This window comes from Pezoporus occidentalis, unplaced genomic scaffold (genome assembly GCF_034315485.1).
Source record: "Pezoporus occidentalis ecotype Australia unplaced genomic scaffold, CSIRO_AGI_Poc_V1 ctg58, whole genome shotgun sequence".
NCBI classification, from domain to species: domain Eukaryota; kingdom Metazoa; phylum Chordata; class Aves; order Psittaciformes; family Psittacidae; genus Pezoporus; species Pezoporus occidentalis.
Window position 1 is genome coordinate 1,812,464 of NW_026915921.1, and position 13,437 is coordinate 1,825,900.

General features: G+C 41.7%; 1 protein-coding gene across 18 annotated transcripts in view; it reads left to right on the plus strand.

Annotated features, from left to right (window-relative positions):
- Positions 1-3,163: 3,163 nt before the first annotated feature.
- Positions 3,164-13,437, plus strand: part of ADD1 (adducin 1) — a 59,211-nt gene continuing 48,937 nt past the window's right edge. For 16 of the 18 annotated variants that reach the window (XM_062638680.1, XM_062638686.1, XM_062638683.1 and 13 more), the window contains exon 1: positions 3,164-3,295. The gene's annotated coding sequence lies outside the window, so the exon portion shown is untranslated. Of the gene's footprint in view, positions 3,397-3,484; positions 3,624-13,437 lie in introns of those variants that run through there. The other 2 variants (XM_062638681.1, XM_062638682.1) reach the window with 2 other exon arrangements.

Sequence of the window (13,437 nt, forward strand, 5' to 3'; positions counted from 1 at the left end):
TCATGTTCAGATGTAAGGAAGAAATTCTTTCCTGTGACGGTGGTGAGGCACTGGCACAGGTTGCCCAAAGAAATGGTAAATGCTCCATCCCTGGCAGTGTTCAAGGTCAGGTTGGACAGAGCCTTGGGTGATATGGTCTAGTGTGAGGTGCCCCTGCGCGTGGCAGGGGGCTTGGGACTGGATGATCTTAAGGTCCTTTCCAACCCAAACCATTCTGTGATACTGTCATTCCTAGTCTGTAGGTAACAAAACTGACCTGGAACTGCTTTTGTAGAATGAGTGTATCACATATAAAGGAAAAGATAAATGTCATGATGCAAGATATGTGACATTAGCCTACTGCTGTGCTTCTCACAGGTAGCTGTAAAGTTTGGTCATCAAGGAGCACTAAAGCCAGGTAAAGAGGTTGGTTGTGTAAAAATAATTGTACAGTCTTATTTTTCTGATACCTAGTAAAACCAAACTAAAATAATGTATAAATAAATACACTGGTATTGACCCTCTTACTTGAGATTGTATTATGCGAGTTGAGCCCAGAGCCTGCCAAGGAAAAAAACTTCCTGTGGAGCAGTCAGCAAGCTGAACACCTATACTGACCAAACAGCACCACACTGGTAAGAGCTAACAGACAAGTTCTTCATGTCTTAAAATAACACACAAGTGCTTTTTCAGATTGTCCTTGATGCCTTGTTTCTGCATACAGTGAACTGCTTTAGTACCTGTCAGGGTATACATGTCCTCCCCTCTGTTTCTACCCATGTAATCCTGCCTTGGCCTTCACACCAGCCTTACTGTTCCCACAGCTGGGTAGAGGAAGTCCAGGAACCTGCTCAGGCCAAAAACTGAACAGGCAAGGTTAACACCATCACGCATCTGCTTCAGTAGTCTTGGGCTGCACAGTGAGTTGGTGGAGTTGGCTGATCCAGCAGAAAGCTGGCCTCACCCCTTCCTCACCCCTCTGCTTTTCCACCAGGTTAGCCAAGTGAAACAACATCTCTGGCCTCGTGGTTGTGGGGTATGATGCCAGATGCAAGGGGAAGGCTGGAGGAACTGTGGGCAGGTCACAGAATGAGACAGCAGAAACAGCACTTGTCTGCAGCACTTCACTAGAGCAAACACCCCTCTGCTTTTCCACCAGGTTAGCCAAGTGAAACAACATCCCTGGCCTCATGGTTGTGGGGTATGATGCCAGATGCAAGGGGAAGGCTGGAGGAACTGTGGGCAGCTCACAGAATGAGACAGCAGAAACAGCACTTGTTTGCAGCACTTCACTAGAGCAGATGGGATGATAAAATGCATCATTTGATCGGCCTAAGCTGCTTGTGACACCACACCTGGCAGTTACACAAACACTCTAATCCAGCACTGCTAGTGCAAGAAATGACCCTGCCCTCCTCTGGTCCTGGGGCACTGCTGCTGTCCTTAATATCCCCCTCCTTCCTGGCACTGCTTATCTTGCAGCCATGCACCGAACTGGAGAAGAGACCCATTCATTTTACAACAAAGCAGCATTTTTTTGATTAATTAGTTTTAACATGGATCTGTTCTCCCATTTACTTTATCAGACAAGAAGATTCATGCTTTGAATGCTATGGCTAGGAAAGAAAGGTAAGTGAGGTGACAAGATGAAGGAGAGTTTTGGCAGGTAGTCACAAGCATGCCAAGGGGAATGCAAGGTGTGAGGCTGGTGGCTGGACCCTGCAGTAGACCCTGTACCTCCCTGAGCAGGCTTTGAACAAAGGCAAAACAATGCTCTCTGGTACATAAACATACCTACTGCACTTAACAGCATTCAACGCTAGGCAGATGAAGTGACTTTAATGTTTCAGGTCTACTGCAACAGTTCTTACCAAAAAAACCTCAGACATGATCTGCTAATTATTAGTAATTACACTAACATGTGTCCTGTTGTGGCATGTTTTGCACTAGGCAGACCTATGTCCACCATTGTTTCTTTTTGTCAGACATGCCATAATCATTGTGTCAGCACTTCACCACCAAACCACCGTTTTTGGTGGTTGAATTTACACACATCTCTATGGCCTATTTTTCCATTCTAAACAGTGAAGAAATGAAGATTAATTGCCAGACAGCATGAACTAGGTAAGCAGAGCATGTTTCCTCAGTGGAGGTGGTTGGAGCAGGCTAGATTCCTCCCATATTACAAGGGAGAGATGTTCATGGCTCTTGAAGGTACCCATCACGTTTTGCTTGCAGGAATCTGTTTTTCTACTGAGTGTACGGATAATTTGGGTGTTAAGAGGTAAATATAAAAGAGAAGTTTAGTGATTCTGAAAGCACCAACTCTTTATGTGACCTGAGGTAGACACTATTCAAGTTTCAAAAAAAAAAAAAAAGTGTAAAACAGCAGTATTAAAATGATATAGAAATGACAGTAAAAACATACAGGAGGAAAAAAGGTAGCTAATAGGAGAAATGAACTTTATAGTTGTTGATTTGCAGTGCCTAACACACTGTGGAGTTACACTACCAACAGAGCTCCTCGAGGGCTTTAGAAGATCTAAGGGAATGATTTATAAAGATCTAATCAGGCCTCCTATATGCATGCTATACAGTATATCCGCACACTTCCTGAATCAGGTATACAACTCCTCATTAGACTGGAACTTAACATCCCGAGGATATTCGACTGACTCAAATACCTTCAGTTCTGACAGGTGTCTCTAACCCTCACCAACGCAGTTCTTACACTTGACTGCTATCGCTGGGTATCTGCACGCCTGGATCGACCTCGACGACTGGCTCTGAGCTCCCAGCGATTAGATACCGCCACCTCTCTGTGTTCAGGAACCCTTTACCGTACCGCTTCCTTGGCAATTACTTGATTTCCGCTCCTATCTCCCAACCTGCTGTAAGATAAGCTTCCCAGACAACTCGCTGCTTCTTTCTGAAGGGATGCGGCTCCACAAGAAGCCCGTATGTCGGCGGTGTCAGTCGCGCGGAACCATCGCAACCGACGAGGCACAAACCCGACCGCGCTGCCCCCTCCCTCGCTCACCACCGCCGTCCCCCTCACACTCCGCCTACCCACCTGCCTCCACCAATAGCAGAGCCCCTTACTCGCTGAGCTCACGCCCTCCAATGGGCAGCGTGGTTGTTGGCCTGCAAGCTCGGGAAGCCGCACCCTGTGGGGAGCGGGGGGGCGCTCGGTGGCGACGGTGGGGGAGGAGGAAGAGGAGGGAGTGCGGCGGGGCGGAGACAGCGACAGCCTCGGCGGGGGCACCGGCTGCGGCGGAGCCTGTTCCTGCTGCTGCCCTTTCTCTTCTGCCCTCGGGTGAGTGCTGCGGGAGGAGGCGGGAGGCGCAGGAGGGGCGCAGCCGGTAGCGGTCGGGGGGAAGCAGAGGGGCGCAGCCATTAACGATCCGCGAGAGGCGGGTGGGTGCAGCCGTGGGTGGCGGGCAGGCTGTGAGGAGAGGCGGGCTCTGCGGAGGGGAGGCGGGGGCGCCGGGGCTGGAACCAGCTTGTTTAGCCCGGGGCGGCGGGGAGGAGAGGGGCGGGGGGTGTCTCTGGCTGGAAAACAACCAGCGCTCGGGTGTGGGGGGTGTGTGTGTGTGGAAAACCCAGCAGCCTGCCGCTCGCACGGTGCCTGCGGTGAGCGGCTGGTAAGGGCGATGTCGGCACTGTGGGGTGGTGGGGGGCACAACGCGGGAGTCCCCAGATGCTGAGCTGGACGGGGCGGCGGGGGTCGGAGGGGCAGGTTCCTGTCAGCGCTCCCTCAGGAGCTACGGGCCTGCCGCGGTGAGCGCGGTGCGATGCTCCCACTGCTCTGGCCGCCGCAGGAAGCGGCCGCTCGGCGTTTAAATCTTCATTGCACCCAAGCGATGCGTCTGCGGCCCCTTGCCCACCGCCCTGCTGCTTCACCTGCCCCTTCCTCTAGGCTGCGAGGTGACGACCTGATTACGGTTAGCGAAATGCGGGCATTAGAGCGTCCAAATAATCGCCCGCAGAGGACGCAGGAATGAAGGTGGAGATGCGCCGCGTTTGTGCGGTGTTACTGATTGGCAGGGTACCAGCAGCAGCGAACGGGCAGCTGTTTTGTTTCTTCTGCTGGAAGGGGTATCTCTGTTTTAGTATTTCCAGTGCCTGCTTTTGATTCAGAATGTTACCTGTCCTTCTGCACGTAATCCATGCTGCTTTTAAGGTTGATTCTTAATCTACATTGGCTTTAGTTAAAACTAGCAATTAGAAAGGGGGAAAATCCAGTCAAGCTGGAAAAATATACTGAGATAGGGGGCTAGGAATAGCACTGGGTTTGAATCTTTTATGAGATACTGCTGTAGCTCAGTTGCATGAGCTTGTTGCTGGTTTTATTTTATTCTCTGCTTTTTGGAAAGTTGCTATAAGTCACAACGTTATCATATGCCAAACGCATTCTGTTTTCTTGCCTAATGATTTATGGCTTATACGGAGCTTTACAAACCACGTCTCTCTTCAGTTTATGAATTCCTAAACTGCAGCTACTGCTAGATAAATTCTGTATGCTTTGCTGAAAGCTACAGGTATCTTCGTGCACGCTGGCTATTTACAGCTCTGGGTTTGTAACATGACTGGATGTGTTAACAGAATACTTGGGAGTTCTTAACTGCCACAATTTGTTGTTTTTTATAGAACAAAAAAATTTGGTTTAAAAATACAAATTATTTCTAAAATAGGCTTCCGTTTTTTATTATATTTATTGATGTAACAACTCTGTACCTCGATAAGGAAGTACTCTTTTTAGAGCTGTTGTATAATAAGTGAGGAAAAAAAATGCAACTATGGACTGGACTTCTGGAACAGGTGGTAGTGGTAATTTTTTATATTCAGTAAGCAGATTTGATGTGATCATACAGAAGTAGTCTTAAGTGAACGTAATGATCTGTGTCGTTTGCTTCAATTACAGAGCTTAAACTTGGTGATGTTCTTAGGACAGTTTTGAGGCAGCATGTTTTGCCAGTGAGTTCATTAGAGTATAGTTCGCTAATGCTGCAGAATGTAGAAGGTCATTACTGAATCGGTATTTTTCTGTAACAGATCTATGTTAGATGTCTCCAGCAGAAAATGACTCAACTTTTCTCGTTCCTTGAGATTCGCTGTCAATATTAAAAGTTATTTTTCTTGTATGGAATTGGATCATTTGATGCGATTATGTGGGCAAACGCATTTGAGCACTGAGGAACTTTCACAGGAGTGAGGCTCAAGCTATTTCTGCCCTATTCAAGTCCCGGGTTTTGAAGGGTAGCCTCGCAGTATGAAGTGCTTTTAGTGAAACTCCGCAGTCAGTGTTCTGTGATTTGCTATAGGAGGAAGAAGCTGAACTTTGAAGCAGCCGATTTTGTTAATAAATAGAGTGAAATATTACAACTGGACGTTTCAGACTAGGAGAAGGGTGCTTAGCATGCTGATTGCTGCTAAGCATAACAACATATATGTGACAAGTGTTTTCTGACTCCGAGGAGGATGGACAGTAAATCTTGTACCCACAGCTTTTCTGAGTTGTAGAAATAGTTTTTTTAATTATTTACAAACTGGAGCAGTGGTGGATAGTGAGTATTTTGTAAATCCCAAACTGTTGCTATGCCAATGAGCCAGTCCTGCTTTGAAGGAAAATTTCGTAGTAACAAAACTTGACCTGTACTTTTATGGAAGAAAGCGTCTCAGAGAAGTGTCGCTTCTGTTGTGGGTGGAGAACACCTGAAGCATGAGAACCTGAAGTAAAAAATAACATTACATTTCTGATTTTCATGGCTTTTAAAGTAGAATTTACTCTTGGACTGTCCTGCACGATAGAAAGCAGTCTGAAATAACATTGTATCAGTAATTCATGCTGTAACTAAATATTAGACACTTTCAGAATGATAGGTGCTTTATATTTAAAAACTGATTGTGAGCAGTGTTTAATTCAACAAATGCAAGTTTGAACTGCTCATTCTTTTGTGCAGGTCATTTGACATCTGCTGAGGAGCCTGTCTAAAACTTTCCTGTTATACATTTCCTATGTTAACAGATTCAAAAGCAGGTATTTTTTAAAATAAGTAGAAGTTCCTAGATTACCTGAGTTTTGCAATTTTCATTCATATAATTTAATCAGCCTTCTCAGGGGAGTAGGAAAACATAACCTACTCGTGCCACTTAACCAGCATTTCTCTTCAAAAATACTCCTTTTTGGTAGGGCTGAGAACAGTAGCAGTACAAACCTGTTGGTAAAGAAAGCTGTAAAGTGCAAATCATGTAAACAAGTGAATTTCCTGAGGAAAGCTTCTTTTCATCAGAGGCAGAAGAGGACTGGTTATACAGATACTTTGATCTATGATGATTTTCACTTTAATATTACCCTCCTCTCTGGTTACTTTTCTTACCGCTTTAAAGTATTGCATGTACAATGACAGGGTTCTAGAGTAGTATTTTTGAATATTCAACATAACTTTATGATAACTTGTTACCATCTCATTAAACATCTGTTGTTTATTGAGAATAATCTTTATAATATTTAGTCAAACTGAAACAAATAATTGGTTTCTGTCCTGCTTAGTCAGAGGACATTGTTTGGCGTGGTCTTGTCAGGTCAGAAATTTTAGTGGCTGGTACTTGCAGAAGTTGTAAGGGCAGAGACTCCGGGAAACGCCCTTGTTGGAACTACTCCTTTTCAAATCAGGTATAGGCTGAGGTGATGTCATTTGTCATGAGGGCTCTGGTTTAACATTCTAACCAGCAATCATGTGAAGTATTGCTGCTACTTTGGGGAATTTTGAGCCTAACTTCTTCATTTCAGGGGCAATTAAGTTTTAGTATAGGGATGCATGTAAATAATTACCGCCAGTCAGTCAAGCTGCTGACCAGCATGTATGCTTGCTGCCTTTGCTGGGTTGACTCTTTACCTGTTAAGGAGAAACTGAAAATGTTGTCCTTAAAGGTGTAGCCAAACAGGAGTAACAACCTGTGCACCTTCCTGACTTCCTCCTTTTGACCTTGCTGGGTAGATTTCATTTTGATAAATGATCTCTGCCTGCTCTTTTCGATGCAATTATTATTCAGTGAAAGATCAACCTTGTAACCTCAGATCAGTTGTGTTACTGAGCGGGACACCGGAAGGGTTTTACACTATGGCTTATTTGAGTGGCTTTTCTGCAGATGAATTAAAAATCAACCTATGTGAAAGCACAACTCAGTTCAGTTTTAAAACTAGGATATTAAGAGCTACCCTTTAAAACTTGAGATCTGGAGTTTGTGTTCTTCACACTAATCAATTATTCCTTTGCATTTTTAATTGACTAATGTATTGGGCTTTGTCTTTTTAAATGATTCAGGGTTTTTTTTTCAAACCATGTGCTATGTATGGTTTTCAGATTTTGACTCATGAAACTGAAAAAGTAGGGAGTAAAATATTTCAGAGTTCTGAGATTTTCTTGTTCTCTCGTATGCCTAATTGAATTGCTGAAAAGGGGTCATGGAAACAGCAAGCAGTAAATGCAGTTAATCAGTAACATTTTATGGTATCTTTGATACTTTCACATCAAATGAGTAGATAAATGTTGTGGTACATTTATGCCCTGAAGACTGGGGGGAAGTCAAACTGCTACACTCACTTCATCTAGGTTTTGGGTTGGAATCAGTAAATTTGTAAAAGCAACTTTGTCTTAAAACCTGCAATTTTACTTGCAGCCATTGAAACTTAGTTTAGGTTTGATTTCATTTTGCATGTGCAAACTTCAAAATCTTGTTGTGGTGCCTTTAATGCTTTTTATCTCTATCTTGTTTTGGATCTTGAATCTTGAGAGGTCTGATATGCTGTTTCAGGTTTATTATACCTAATAACAGATTAAACCAGAAAGTATTTGGGATAACCTCAACCCATGAAGATTGTCTTCTGTGGTGTTTTGGTGGGAGTTTGTTAGGGGTGTTTTTTGTTTGTTTGTTTGTTTCTTGGGGGTTGTGTTGTTGTTGTTATACACTGCTGAGTGTAAAGGTACTGTTTCTGCATTGTGACTAGGGAGGTGAAGGATAAGGTATGCTTTTCAGTTTAATCTTCTTTTAACAGATGAAATAATTTCTTTAGGTATTGTCACTGCTAAATATTGCTGAAAATTTATAAAGTATGTATGCATGTGAAACATCCCTTCTGTCTAATCAGCAAAAGAAGATAGTGCTGCTTATGTGCATTAACAGAGAGATCCAGTATACTTGTGGGTTTTTTTTATCAAAACCAGTATCTTGTCTAACCAAGCTTTGCATAGTAATCTTGCATCAACACAGCTTAAAGTACTCTGAAGTTAAAGGCACTTCTTTTATTTTTCTCTTCAACTTCTGAACCTGTTAGCTACATTCAGCTAAATACACCAGGAAAAAGGTGACTTCAAACACATGAAGTTTGTGCCAGTAATGGGATAATCTGATGGCTAGACTTGTGTCCCCACTAAGAGAGGGGCATGGCACCTGGTTTGTTTTGAGGAGCAGGATCATCTGTGTAGCTGTTAGACACTTCCCTGCCAGTCAGTGTATGGGTAGCTCTGGACCAGTTGTCATGTATTTTGCCACTTACGTGGCCAACCCTGAGTGACCTAGTGGTAAAGATGGGAGCAAGGGTGGGCTCAACAAGATGTAGGGGGAGAAACATGAGGACTTGGGATAAGAAGGGATAAGTAGGGAAGCATAGGAGACTTGAGTTTATGGGAAATCATGTTTCATTAGTTCTGACATATTTCTGTAGGTGCTTTCAGTTCCTGAAAAGGATTTAATGATTTTTAGGTAAAATTCTATACAACTAAAGTGTTGCTTTATTTTTGAATATCACTTCAAGTTTCCATATGACTTGAATAACAGATTCAGCGTAAAGCACAAGATTCTATTTTGATTCCAAAGTCCCATTTTCTTTCCTTACTGTGGATATCAGTTTTAGGCCTGCTAGTACATATGGTGAGGTGTATCATGTTCCATGACCCTTCCCTCCCTTAAAGTAAAATTTACTAGCTGGTGAGTTTTCAAAGATATTCTGATAATTTTGATAACTTGGAAGCATTTCCAAAGAACTGTATATCTTTTGTGAGTGAATTAAGGATGAAGATATTCAAGGCCAGGTAGTATAGTGTCTTGGGTGACATGGTTTAGTGCGGGATGTCCCTGTCCGTGGCAGGGGGGTTGGAAGTAGATGATCTCAAGGTCCTTTCCAACCCTAACTATTCTGTGATTCTATGTCAGGAAAATGGTGTTCATTTTTGTAGCTTATTTTTTCATAAAGTGTCAGTGGCCAGAAATATAAGAGTAAATATTTTTTGGTTATGTAGAACATTTGCAGCACAGTGTTAAATTATTTTGCAATCTATTAATAGGCAGGAAAAATAGATTAAAAATGATCTTAGATATTTGCTTAGATCTCAACTGTACACATGAAATTAATTTAGGGATTTAGGTAAAAAGTTAGTAAATTCTTTAGAGCTTTCTCAAAGTAAGTGGATTGTACATGGTTTGGATGGAGAGGGAGATAAAATACATATGATTAATCTAAGGGAAAGCTATTATGTCTGAAGTTTCAAGGAAAGGTGGTGGATTTCTGTGCCTTGGAGTTAGAGAGGGCCGTCCTGTTCTTTTTGATTGCTGCTACTTGCAGCTGAATGTCTACCTATGCGGTTTTCCCACTTTACTTTCAATGTGCTTTAGAACCTGCACTTACCTGGATACTGCTGAGTTATATGGATCATTTTAGACTGAGCTTCTTGCCTTTAGCCTGGAAGGAGAGGGTGCTTGTCATTGCAGCATAAGGTAAGAATTTCGACACATGGGACATCTTCTGGATCTGAGTAGTAGTCTTTGTTGTTGATCCTAAGGCATTTCCTTTCTTTATTGATTTAAGGGCAAGGAAACCCCAGTTAAGATGCCTGTACCCTTGCTTCATAGTTGTGGAGTGGTAGTCCTTCCAGTATCCTCTAGTTTTCCATCACTGTAGCAATTTGGGGAGGAGCCAAGAGCAGAGAACACAGTGAACAGTTTGCTGCACAAATTGGAAGAAGGTAGTCTCTTAAACTGTCCTCTGGCCTGCTCAGCCACCAGAAAATAAAGAGCTTTTTGGCAGCTGGTCAGTGAAAGCCAGAAGTGGTGAACAGAAGGCTGGGAAGCATGGTTAAAACCTGAATGTCAGCCAGAAAAGCAGGACTTAGGCAGTCTTGCAAATTATGAGGGCAGCCTTATTAATTGAATGTTCTGGCTGGTGGAAAAGTTGCTGGAGGCTTAGAGTCTTTATGGGTCAATACTTAGCATTAAAGTGGGGAGACACCCCTCCATGCCTCAAGCAAAGCTCGCAATGTCAAAAATAAACCTTTTTAGCTGCATTTGCCACTTCCGCTGCTTGTTTAATGGGTTTGGGGTACTATCTAATGTGAGAGGGCTAAAGTATTGAAATAGCTGCTCTCCCAGTAGGCTGTTATTTTTCTTGCTCTTTTATTCAGTCATTGACATAAGTGTAATATTTCTTGCTTGATACTGGAATAGTGGCTGTTATGCTAATTATTTTTAAGCATATATTAAAACAACCCCAGTCTTGTAAGATTGCATAATGAAAATACATGAATAGTTGGTTACTTAGGGTATCCTGGGTTTATTTTTCACAGTGTCACCTATTTAAAGAGCTTAAGCGTGTTTCTGCATTCTCAGGTTTTCAGGTCATTAAGTCACTACTGTGTTCACATATGTTGTTGAAATACTTTAGTTCTGTAATAAGTTAACTATATTTTCAGTAATTCCTCATACCTCCAAGTCAAATGGGGGCAAATTATTGCGTATTTTCAGTAGTGTACTTCATGGAGTCACTTAAGAATGAGGCACATGCCTCTCTTTAGTTGCAGACCTTCAGTCAGGATTAGACACCTTCCTAAATAATGCTCTATTTGTTATCAGTGGGCAGTTTGAAGACCTGTTGTCATACCAAATACTTAATGGTAGCAGGAAAAGGTGAGGTCATTCAGTCTGAAATTTGGTATTTGCAACTTGTACTACAATTTTGGATTATGCAATTTAATCCTTGATTTGATATGTTAATTGTTCATGAATAGGATAAATTCAGTTCATTTGCCTGAAACTGAAAGCTAAATTTATTCTTTCAAGGATTTGATGATTTGAGAGAGTAATCTGGTAATTTTCCCCTCCCTCCTCTCTGTTGCTATAGTAATCCTAAATTTGAACCTTCTTTCTGTAGACTTTTTTTTCCTTTAAGCAAATTCTATAATAGCTGTGCGTATGTTCTCAAACCAAAATACTGATAATACAGTTTGTGTGGTTGCCTTTTTTCTTTTTCATTTGGATGTAACATCTGAGGTACAGATGCTGAAATGGAGCAGCCTTAACTTGTCTTCTCTTTCTAGCTCTGGGGAGACCTTGTGGCATTAATCTTTTCAATAGTTTTTTTTAGGCATGTATCATTTATAGGGGGGAAAAAAAAACACCAAAAAAAAGGCCCAGCTACAACAAAATAAGACCCAAACCCCTCTCTGAATGTCATGGAAAGCTGTTTATAATTGTAACTGCAGAAGCGCACATTCAAATTGCAAAGGCCATATCTTAGTTTAGTATCCAAATTGTATTGCCATTTCAGTTTTACAGCAGTGTTCAGGGCTTATTTGATTAGGTGCTTTCAGCCGTTTGTGACATGGCTGAACATTTGATATGGCAATAAATACACGTAGTTCTGGCAAGTGTATAAAGTATTTGTTCTCTTGCCAAACTTTGATTTTATTTCATATGCAAGAAAGTGGAGATGAAAGATCCGACAGCGTTAATAGCAAACTGAAGAGGAGCATCAGGAGTAAGCAGAAAACCTGAAAAAGACTTGTCAGGAAGCATGGGGGACAATGAAGTAAGACTAAAAATAATGTGGATGCAGATGAAAGACTACATGAAAAGTTTGTCTTGATTTTGATTGAAGACAGTTTCTAACACATGTGCACTGGCAGATAGATCTCACTGAAGTGAGATTATAAGAATGATTTCCATAAGGATAAAGTTGAACTTGCAGGGTGCATAGCAGTGGGACTATGCAGTATTTACTCTGGAATTTTGAAATAGGTAGTTTGTGTAACTAGAGACTTAGATGCAAGAATTGCTATCAAATATAAAAGCAGAAGGGTATTGGGTAGATTTCAAGCACCTATGTAGTCAGTATAGAAAAGGTATTTTGAGCTAGTTATTGCATCATTAACATGACCTTAATATTAAGGGTTTTGTTTAAATTTAAAAAGAGAAGCTGTTCTATATGGAGGTAAGATGAAAATAGGGTATGAACAACAGAGGAAGACTTTGCTGGAGAAATTTAACATCTCTTTCTGTAAGATACCTGACTTCTTGGAGAGGGTGCATGGTTAGAGCTGACCTCTTTTAACTTAGGTACCATATAATGTGTGATATGATTCCATGTAAAAACTAAAGTGATGTTTCTGGGAAAATTGATTTAGAATGGTCACAGGGTGTGTCGAGTATGGATAGAACTGGATGACCGGAAGATGATGTCTTGGAAATATGTTAGTAGTGGAATGTGTCAAGGATCAGTTTTAAGAGTTAGTATATTCATTAAAAACACTGATGATTTCCTACTTCTTATGCCAATCTCAATTTTTCTCATCAGATGTCAAGTGTCATCAATACTAAAGTAGTTTTGCACAGAACGAAGTTGAGACCTTAGGACGTGACCAGTAGAAAAAGGAGTCATATTTAATAGCATTAAAAAAATTAAAATGTTCTTACAACACTTGAGGATGACGAACCTATCAAAAGTTAGCAACTATGAAAAGTATGGGGATAACAAAGGTACTGTTGTTGCACTACTAATATTTTCCTTTAAAGAAGTAAAGTGGTATTAACATGTTTCTGGTACTGGTGAAAGCTTATCTGGAATATTGTGTCTAATACCTATCACCTGGCATCAAGTAAGAAAGACTGTTTGGACTGGAAGAGGTGCAGGGACTGATTCCTGGAATGACAAAGGGAATGGAGAGTTTGTTCTCTAAGGTGGACTCAGAATGCCTTCTTTGATCTGAGAAAACAAAGCATGAAAGAGGTTGTTCTTCATGAGAATGAGTGAAACAACACAGGTGGATAAAAGGAGCCTCTTAAGCTTGAGGTATAAGAACAAATGGGCATAAACTATCCAAGAATAAACCTAGTCTGGAAATTAGAAAAGATGGTTCCTAAGCAACAGAGGCATAGAAGTCTGCAACTGCCTTCCCTTAGGAGTAGGGGAATAAGGCTGTCTTTAAGATGGAGCCGGTTAGCTTATATAAGGGGAGGGGGAGGGAATATAATGTAGTTTTCCATAGTACTTTGGGATTCGAACCCCTTAACCCAGAACAGCTGTTTGTTCCCATGATTCCTGTGGTGTTAGTCGAAGATGATGCAGTCACTTTGACCAGATAGTGTCCAGATATCAGTGGGTACATGGGTAGTCTGTTTCTTGGA